The sequence below is a fragment of the Ictidomys tridecemlineatus genome, chromosome 4 (genome assembly GCF_052094955.1).
Source record: "Ictidomys tridecemlineatus isolate mIctTri1 chromosome 4, mIctTri1.hap1, whole genome shotgun sequence".
Lineage (NCBI taxonomy): Eukaryota > Metazoa > Chordata > Mammalia > Rodentia > Sciuridae > Ictidomys > Ictidomys tridecemlineatus.
In genome coordinates, this window is record NC_135480.1 from 54,114,114 (window position 1) to 54,121,474 (window position 7,361).

The following is a 7,361-nucleotide window of genomic DNA, read 5'->3' on the forward strand; positions in this document are numbered from 1 at the left end:
CCATTTCCTTTGGATCTATACAAAGTAGTGGGATGGCTGGACCATAGGGTAATTTTTTTTTTTTTTGGTGGTGGGGATTGAACCCAGGGCCTTGAGCATGCAAGGCAAGCACTCTACCAATAGAGCTCTATTTTTAATTTTTAAAGAAACTTCCCATACTGATTTCCATAATGACTGTATTTTTTACATTCCCCCAAATATTGTATAAAAATTCTAGTTTTTCCACATCCTGACCAGTACTTAATATCTTTTGTCTTTCTTTCTTTTTCCTTTATTTGTATTGGGGGTGAACCCGGGGGTACTTTCCCCCTGACACACATCTGTAGACCTTTTTACTTTTAATTTTGAGATCAGGTCCCACTAAGTTGCTGAGGTTTACCGTGAATTTATAATCCTCCTGCCTTAGCCTCCTGAGTTACTGGGATTAAGGCATGTGCCACTGTTTTTTTTTTTTTTTTTTTTTTTTTTTTGTCTTTTGATAATAGCCATTCTAATAGGCATGGTAGGGTATCCCAGTATGATTTTAATTTGCATTTCTCTAATGATTAGTAATGTTGAACATTTTTTCAGATTTCTCTTGGTCAGTTGTGTTTCTACTGAGAATACAGTGATGTTTGGGTCACACTCTACCATCAAATTTTATGTCGATTTCTGTTGTAGCACAAGAAAAGGGATGACATGCATTGGGTCATGGAAAAAGGTCAAGAGCGGTTCTAGAATCATAACAACTGGGTCTATTGAGCTTTGGAGCAGACCATGCTAGCCTTAGGTTTTCTTTCTTTGTTTTGTTTTATAAATTAGGTATATATGACAGCACAATGCATTTTAATTCATTGTACACAACTGTAGCACAACATTTCTATGGTTGTAGCCGTTGTAGCGTCACACCATATGTGCATTCATACATGTACCTAGGGTAATGATGTCCATCTCATTCCACCATCTTTCCTACCCCATGCCCCCTCCTCACCTCTGCCTCCCCTTTGGCCCATCAAATTCTTCCATTTTTCCTTTCAGAGAGAACATTCAGCCTTTGGTTTTTTGGGATTGGCTTACTTCACTTAGCATGATATTCTCTAACTGCACTCATTTGCCTACACATATCATAATTTTATTCTCTTTTAATGCTGAGTTATATTTCATTAGGTATATATACCATAGTTTCTCTATCCATTCATCTATTGATGGGCATCCAGGCTGTTCCCACAGTTTAGCTATTGTGAATTGTGCTGCTATAAACATTGATGTGGCTGTGTCTCTGTAATATGCTGATTTTAAGTCTTTTGGGTATAGACCTAGGAGAAGGATAGCTGGCTCAAATGGTGGTTCTATTCCAAGTTTTCTAAGGAATCTCCATACTGCTTTCCAGATTGGTTGCACCAATTTGCAGGCCCATCAGCAGTGTATGAGTGTATCTTTTCCCCCACATCCTCATCAACATTTATTGTGGTCTGTATTCAGCACACAGGGCAGTTTCTGGTACAGCCACTGTTCTATGTGGTTTACATGAATTAACCCACAAGTCTGTTTCACAGATAGGGAAATTGAGAGACCAGAGGCTAAGTAGCTACCCAAGGTGTCCCGGCTGGTCACTTCTAGAGCTGTGATTTGGACTTATGAGGTCTGGCTCCAGAGTCCTTGCCCACCAACCACCAAGCAAGTGACTCCAGGAGAGCAGAGTAAAAAGGGGTGAAGTTGGAGCATGGGGTCAGTGCCTGAGATGGGTGCTGCCAATAATGGAAAGGAGCCCTGACTGGTGAATCCCAGAGGGCAGACCACATTTAGGTCCCTTGAGAATAGTGATCCTGGACATGGAGGGCCATTCAATTGATGGAAAATCCCTTTTTTCTTCATATCTACTCCTACCAAAAATGAAGGTGGAGATGGATATCTGACTGTAGTTTCAAAAACCATTAAAGAGATCTCATCAACAAACATCTGAAACCTTGTGGATAATATCTGAATATTGTGTAGTATTACTTTCAGTTGGGCATCAAAAAGCATCTACACAAGGCTTTAACTGGATTCCATATCTTGGTGTGCTGAAATTGCCTTCTCATAGCTCTTAAAAGAATGAGTTATGTAAGGCTTATTATTAAGGCAAGAACTCTACCACAGAATCACATCCACCTCTGTAAAACTTATCTCAAACAAACAAGCAAAGAAAGCCAGACACAGAATTTCTTTTTAACTCTTCTTTGTTTATTCATTGACTGTATGAACTAATTCTACTTGTGTGACAGTTAGTGGTTTTTTTCATTGAGTGTTCTCAGTAAAAGCTGGTGATGCTGTTGAAGACATGCCTCAGTGCTCAGGGACCAGTAGGCATGACTGAAATATTTGAATCAGATGTTTTAATTTGATGTTTTGTCAGTTTCCTTTTTATTTTGTTCAGAAAAAGTGCATCTCAGTCTGCCACCCCTGCCCAAGGAGTGAAGGAGGCCAGTTTTGGCCTCTTGCCCTAGGGAGCGAGTGTGGAGGGAGTGGGAGCGAGATGGCCAAGTGGAAGTGTCTGCCTTCCTCCCATAGAGGCGCTGCTGTAAGCCCCGCCGCCCATGTAAGCCACCATCATTAGGCCGGCCCCCTAACTCTGCTTCCCCCTGGACAGGCTCATGTCTCTTCCGGGAGGGGGCATCCTGTAGAGGCGCCTCCAGTCAGCGCCAGCGTCGCTCTGGGACCCTGGAAGCGGGAGCCGTGGAGAGAGGAGGAGCCCCAGCAGGGGTGGCAGTGGGCAGCAGCAGCCACAGCGCCAGCGGGCGGGATGGAGGCTGTCAACATGGGGAGCGCTTAGTACCATAGTTCCAATTTGCTGGAAAAAATGACATCCAGCGACAAGGACTTTAAGTTTATGGCTACAAATGATTTGATGACAGAATTGCAGAAAGATTCCATCAAGTTGGATGATGATAGTGAAAGGAAAGTAGTAAAAATGATTTTGAAGTTATTGGAAGATAAAAATGGTGAGGTACAGAATTTAGCTGTCAAATGCCTTGGACCTTTAGTGAGTAAAGTGAAAGAATACCAAGTAGAGACAATTGTAGATACCCTCTGCACTAACATGCTTTCTGATAAAGAACAACTTCGGGATATTTCAAGTATTGGCCTTAAAACAGTAATTGGAGAACTTCCTCCTGCTTCCAGTGGTTCTGCATTAGCTGCTAATGTATGTAAAAAGATTACTGGACATCTTACCAGTGCAATAGCAAAACAGGAAGATGTCTCTGTTCAGCTAGAAGCCTTGGATATTATGGCTGATATGTTAAGCAGGCAAGGAGGACTTCTTGTTAATTTCCATCCTTCAATTCTGACCTGTCTACTCCCTCAGTTGACCAGCCCCAGACTTGCAGTGAGGAAAAGAACCATTATTGCTCTTGGCCATCTGGTTATGAGCTGTGGAAATATAGTTTTTGTAGATCTTATTGAACATCTGTTGTCAGAGTTGTCCAAAAATGATTCCATGTCAACAACAAGAACCTACATACAATGTATTGCTGCTATTAGCAGGCAAGCTGGCCATAGGATAGGTGAATATCTTGAAAAGATAATTCCTTTGGTGGTAAAATTTTGTAATGTAGATGATGATGAATTGAGAGAATACTGCATTCAAGCTTTTGAATCATTTGTGAGAAGATGTCCTAAGGAAGTATATCCTCATGTTTCTACTATTATAAACATTTGTCTTAAATATCTTACCTATGATCCAAATTACAATTATGATTATGAAGATGAAGATGAAAATGCTATGGATGCTGATGGTGGTGATGACGATGATCAAGGTAGTGATGATGAATACAGTGATGATGATGACATGAGTTGGAAAGTGAGGCGTGCAGCTGCCAAATGCTTGGATGCCGTAGTTAGCACAAGGCATGAAATGCTTCCAGAATTTTACAAGACTGTCTCTCCTGCACTGATATCCAGATTTAAAGAGCGTGAAGAGAATGTAAAGGCAGATGTTTTTCATGCATACCTTTCTCTTTTGAAGCAAACTCGTCCTGTACAAAGTTGGCTATGTGACCCTGATGCAATGGAACAGGGAGAAACACCTTTAACAATGCTTCAGAGTCAGGTTCCCAACATTGTTAAAGCTCTGCATAAACAGATGAAAGAAAAAAGTGTGAAGACCCGACAATGTTGTTTTAACATGTTAACTGAACTGGTAAATGTATTACCTGGGGCCCTAACACAACACATTCCTGTACTTGTACCAGGAATTATTTTCTCACTGAATGATAAATCAAGCTCATCGAATCTGAAGATTGATGCTTTGTCATGCCTATATGTAATTCTCTGTAACCACTCTCCTCAAGTCTTCCATCCTCATGTTCAGGCTTTGGTCCCTCCAGTTGTGGCTTGTGTTGGAGACCCATTTTACAAGATTACATCTGAAGCACTTCTTGTTACTCAACAGCTTGTTAAAGTAATCCATCCTTTAGATCAGCCTTCCTCGTTTGATGCAACTCCTTACATCAAAGATCTATTTACCTGTACCATTAAGAGGTTAAAAGCAGCTGACATTGATCAGGAAGTCAAGGAAAGGGCTATTTCCTGTATGGGACAAATTATTTGCAACCTTGGAGACAATTGGGGTTCCGACTTGCCTAGTACCCTTCAGATTTTCTTGGAGAGACTCAAGAATGAAATTACCCGGTTAACTACAGTGAAGGCATTAACACTGATTGCTGGGTCACCTTTGAAGATAGATTTGAGACCTGTCCTGGGAGAAGGGGTTCCTATTCTTGCTTCATTTCTCAGGAAGAACCAGAGAGCTTTGAAACTGGGGACCCTTTCTGCCCTAGATATTCTGATTAAAAACTACAGTGACAGCCTGACAGCTGCCATGATTGATGCAGTTCTAGATGAGCTCCCACCTCTTATCAGTGAAAGTGATATGCATGTTTCACAGATGGCTATCAGTTTTCTTACTACCCTGGCAAAAGTTTATCCCTCCTCCCTCTCAAAGATAAGTGGATCTATTCTCAATGAACTCATTGGACTTGTGAGATCACCCTTGTTGCAGGGGGGAGCTCTTAGTGCCATGCTAGACTTTTTCCAAGCTCTGGTTGTCACTGGAAGCAATAATTTAGGATATATGGATTTGTTGCGCATGCTGACTGGTCCAGTTTACTCTCAGAGCACAGCTCTGACTCATAAGCAGTCTTATTATTCCATTGCCAAATGTATAGCTGCCCTTACTCGAGCATGCCCTAAGGAGGGACCAGCTGTAGTAGGTCAGTTCATTCAAGATGTCAAGAACTCAAGGTCTACAGATTCCATTCTTCTCTTAGCTCTCCTTTCTCTTGGAGAAGTTGGGCATCATATTGACTTAAGTGGGCAGTTGGAACTAAAATCTGTAATATTAGAAGCTTTCTCATCTCCTAGTGAAGAAGTGAAATCAGCTGCATCCTATGCATTAGGCAGCATTAGTGTGGGCAACCTTCCTGAATATTTGCCGTTTGTTTTACAAGAAATAACCAGTCAGCCCAAAAGGCAGTATCTTCTGCTTCATTCCTTGAAAGAAATTATTAGCTCTGCATCAGTGGTGGGCCTTAAACCATATGTTGAAAATATCTGGGCCTTATTATTAAAGCACTGTGAGTGTGCAGAGGAAGGTACCAGAAATGTTGTTGCTGAATGTCTAGGAAAACTCACTCTAATTGATCCTGAAACTCTCCTTCCACGGCTTAAAGGGTATTTGATATCAGGCTCATCATATGCCCGAAGTTCAGTGGTTACAGCTGTGAAGTTTACTATTTCTGATCATCCTCAACCTATCGATCCACTATTGAAGAACTGCATAGGTGACTTCCTAAAAACTTTAGAAGACCCAGATTTGAATGTAAGAAGAGTAGCCTTGGTCACATTCAACTCAGCAGCACATAACAAACCATCATTAATAAGGGGTCTTTTGGATACTGTTCTTCCACATCTGTACAATGAAACAAAAGTTAGAAAGGAGCTTATAAGGGAGGTAGAAATGGGTCCATTTAAACACACAGTTGATGATGGTTTGGATATTAGAAAGGTGGCTTTTGAGTGTATGTATACACTTCTAGACAGTTGTCTTGATAGACTAGATATCTTTGAATTTCTAAATCATGTTGAAGATGGTTTGAAGGACCATTATGATATTAAGATGCTAACATTTTTAATGTTGGTGAGACTTTCTACCCTTTGTCCAAGTGCAGTACTACAGAGGTTGGACCAACTTGTTGAGCCATTACGTGCCACATGTACAACTAAGGTAAAGGCAAACTCAGTAAAGCAGGAGTTTGAAAAACAAGATGAATTAAAGCGATCTGCCATGAGAGCAGTAGCAGCACTGCTAACCATTCCAGAAGCAGAGAAGAGTCCACTGATGAGTGAATTCCAGTCACAGATCAGTTCTAACCCTGGGCTCGCAGCCATCTTTGAAAGTATCCAAAAAGATTCATCATCCACTAATTTGGAATCAATGGACACTGGTTAAATGCTTGTTCAATACTGGGACCATTACATTTGACCATATAATGCACTGAATTGAAAAGTTAATCATAAGACATGGAAACAGAAGTGTCTAAAAGCTTCAAAATGTTCCACTTTTTTTTTCCTTCATGGAGACAGTTTGTTCAGTTTTCTTCCATTGTTGTTTTGTAGCATTTATTTGAGAAATGTGTATTTCCATAATCCAGAGGTTGTGAAACCACTAACGTTTTAGTGGTTAGAAGCAACATTTAAAATGGAAACTAAAAGTTAGGACTTACAGAGTGTGGAGATAGGGTCCAGTATCTATTTACCCTGTAATGTTTAGGATTAAAATGTTAAAATTTTGTGACCATGAATTTCTTTGTCTTATAAATTTTTCTCATTTAAAAATCAATTCTGCAAGACAAAAAAAAACATGTTTCTTTTTCTTGTATAATTTTTTGTTTCAGCAACACAAATTGATTTTTAGCTGGCAGACAAGAATTTCCACATAAAATTTGTTGCATTTCAGAGGATTTGGCAGTTTTGAAAGGATAATAAGGTATCATTTTTAAGTATGAGTGCTGCAGGCTGCATGGCCAGGCCGCGTGGGCTCTGCTGAGCTCTCAGGCACTCCTTAGTTCAGCTCCTGCCACTGCTCTCACCTTGTACCACCTGCCGCCTTCCTGCTGGGCGCCTCTGGGAGGTCACTGTCAGTGCACGCTGGCTTGCAATCCTGCAACCCGGCTGGGCACAAAACACAAGCCAGTCAAACTGAAACAAAGTTTTATTTTTTAAGAGGCTGTGTGCTTCCCGCTAACAAGCAGGTCCACACACTTGTGTCTCTGGGGGGGGGGGGCTCCACTTCCCCCTGGAACACCCTCCTACCATCCTTCCCAAAGGGGCCTAGGTGAACA

General features: G+C 41.1%; 1 pseudogene; it reads left to right on the plus strand.

Moving 5' to 3' along the window:
• Positions 1–2,803: 2,803 nt before the first annotated feature.
• On the plus strand, positions 2,804–6,821 carry LOC144377104 (cullin-associated NEDD8-dissociated protein 1 pseudogene; annotated as a pseudogene).
• Positions 6,822–7,361: the final 540 nt, after the last annotated feature.